We start from the raw sequence: 3,278 nt of genomic DNA on the forward strand, positions 1-3,278 counted from the left end.
CATGTTTTTGATACATGTTTTTTCTTCTTAAAGAAGTCCCTCCAACAATTTATGTAATACCGGTTTAGTGTTAATGAATTCCTTTAGTTTATTTTTGTCTGGGAAGCTCTTTATCTGTTCTTCGACTCTAAATGATAGCTTTTCTAAATAAAGTATTCTTGGTTATAGATCTTAAGTTTTCATCACGTTTAATATTTTGTGCCAAATAGTTTGTCCTGAATAGTTTCTTTTGAGAAATCAGCTGCTAGTCTTATGGGTGCGCTCTTATAGATAACTGCTTTTCTCTTGCTGCTTTCAAGATTCTCTCATTTAACCTTTGACATTTTAATTATGATGTGTCTTGGTGTGGGTTTCTTTAAGTTCACCTTTTTTGAGACTCTCTGAGCTTCCTGGGGTTGTATGTCTATTTCCTGCACCAAGTGAGGGAAGTTTTCCATCATTATTTCTTCAAATAGCTCTTCAACAATAGCTCTTGCAGCCCCATGGTGTCGGTTCTTGCAGCCCCATAGTGTCGGTTTTCCTTCAGGTACGCCTATTACATGGATGATTTTACACTTAATTGTCTTCCATAGGCTCCTTAAATTATTATTATAGTCTTGGCTTCTCTTTTTTTTTTTTGCCATTCTGATTGAATGTCCTTGATTTCCCTATCCTCTATATTGGCAGTTCGATCCTCTTCTTTATCCACTTTGTTTATTCCCTCTAATATACTCTTCATTTCAGATAATGTGTTCTTCATTTCTGACTGTTTTCCTTTTATCATTTCCATTTCCATTTTTATATTTTTTATCTCTTTGTTAAAGTTCTCACTGAATTTATATACTCTTCTCCTAAGTTCATTGAGCATCTTTATAACCAGTGTTTTGAACTCTGCATCTGTTAGATTGCTTGACTTCATTATTCCTGGTTCTCTGTTCTGTTCTCTGGTATGGTTTCTGCTTCTTTGTCTTCCTATTTTGGCTGCCTTTCTATATCTGTTTCTATGTGCTAAGCAAAGCTCCTAAGTCTCCTGGTCTTATTAGTGTGGATTTCTGAAGTAGGTGTCCAATGGCACAGTCCTGAGAGAATTTCAGCTGCAGGCCAAGTTTAGCCCCAGACTGTGCCCCTCCAGGGCCACCTGTTAAGAGTCAGCAAGCAATCCACAGATGCTGTGCTTATAGTTGCCTCAAGAGGCCAAGCCAGAAACTGCGGTCAGCAGCCACCAGTGTGAATCTTGGCGCTGCTCAGCAAGGAGCATCGGACTAGCAGAAGATCTAGATGTGGCTTGGGTGGGGCCATGAGTTGTGGGAGGCAGAGTTTCAGGGAATCCTCTGGGCATAGTGACCTCTGTTAGCCAGTGTGATGACCATAGGTATGGACTATGCTGGTGCTCAGTCTGCACATTGGGAGTGGGGAGGGCTCAACAGAAGAACAACAGATACCACCAGCACTTCTGCCCTGGAGAAAGCTTCGCCTCCAGCCCTCACTCTGACAACTCAATGTCCCCCTGTAAGTCCCTGGTGCCCCCTGCACAGCTGACCTGGTGCTGGTGTTCAGAGCAAGTGAGTCTGTCACTGCGAAAGTCCGGTCGCAGACAGGGCCCCTTTAAGAGGTGTCTGCAGCTGCCGCAGCCTCCATCCCACTCAGCCATTGGGACTGGGCAGCCTCACGTCTTTGCCCATTCCTACCTTTTATGGTTGTAGGTTGATTAATTATTTCTCTTCCTAGTTGTAGTGCTTCCATTCACCTAGATCCCCAGCAACTTTGCTTGCTGTTTGCTCTGTGTTTCTGTCACAACCTTCATTTGGTCGTAAGAAGGATGAACAAAGCCTTTATCATCTAAGCCATTTTTTCAAAGGTCCTCTTGAGTCAGGTTTTTAAGGTGGCTTCATGGTAGGCAAATCATCCCCAAGGGGCTGCCAGACCAATGGAGTCCCAGACCACATTGGCCTATAAATTGGAAATTATCAATGCACTTATAGGCAAGAAGTGGCCCCTGGAAGGCTCTGCCTAGATTTCCCTCATGGGAATAATTTTGTAGTCTCCACAGATAAATAAATATCTGGAGGGGTGCAGGTTTGGTGGGGGCTGGTGGAGTTAAGCAGGACAATAAGGAGGCTCTCCATGAAGAGGAAGGAGGGCCATTGAGAGAAAGAGGCCCCCTTTAGTAATGAGAGTCTTGAAACCCCTTGACTGGCCCTTTGGGAGAAGGATGGGTGATATGTCAAGTTATAGGCATCTGTCCTTGCCAATAGGAACAATGACCTTTGAGAGTGTTTATATGGTTTTGTTGTTGTTGTTTTTTGATTTTTGTTTTGTTTTGTTTTGTTTTTTTTTTGATCAGGATAAGCATCTTCCCTTATAGGGCACCAGTGGGTAGTATTGGGTCTGTATGTAGAGCTAGACGTGTCAAAAAAAAAAGAAAAGAAAAGAAAAATGGGAAGAACTGGGCAAACTTGGCTAATATGTCCTATTTAATGTTGGAGTATTTAGTGGAGCTGATGATTAAGCAGGGATGATTAAGAGAGGAACATTTAAGAATGAGACCACCCCATTTAGAGGAATGGTTGAAAAGGGTGGTATGGTTGATGGAACTGAGGGAGGCGGAGGATAGAGGGAAACCTTTAGGGGCGGAGAGAGGGTCATTAAGGAACCAGTAGTAAAGGTGAGGTTAAGGATGAGGTTGGGGTCAACAGGCTGAAACTGGGGAAGGGCATGACCATAGTGGGGTTGTTTATAACACACACAGAATTTAGAGAGAGCTTTTCCCTTTGCTATTCCATTAAAAAAGTTTACAAAAGCATTGGATTCCCATTATCCTCAGAAGGGCTGAGTAGAGATTAGAATTAAAAGGATTAGGATCATATTGATAGAGTTACTTGGTTATAATCACAGTCCAGAAGGCTGTCAAGAATGACCAGGGAGAACAAGCCATGTGTGATAGATATTATGGAGGAAATAGGCTAGCATTCTGGGTCTGACTGAAATCTAGGAAATTACTGAGAGAAGTGCCGGGGGCACAGGTAAAAGGAGGGATAAGGGCTAAAAGAAACCCTAACAGGAGTAGAAGGAACAGGACCTCAATGGCCCTTTTGTTTGTCATCCACTTATTCTGTAGAGGGTCCCTCTGCTTCTGCTTTTTGAAGAGTAGTCTATGTCCTCCAGGGTGTTGTAGTGTAATTGTCTTTCTGATATTCCTGTAAGAGCTCAGGGGAGAAAGGTTTTATTCTTGACAAATGAACCCAGGACTGCAGATCCTATGGCTTGATTGTGGTGGATGTGGAGAGGAGAACCGGATT

Source organism: Pteropus vampyrus, unplaced genomic scaffold, assembly GCF_000151845.1.
Source record: "Pteropus vampyrus isolate Shadow unplaced genomic scaffold, Pvam_2.0 Scaffold383, whole genome shotgun sequence".
Classification (NCBI taxonomy): Eukaryota; Metazoa; Chordata; class Mammalia; order Chiroptera; family Pteropodidae; genus Pteropus; species Pteropus vampyrus.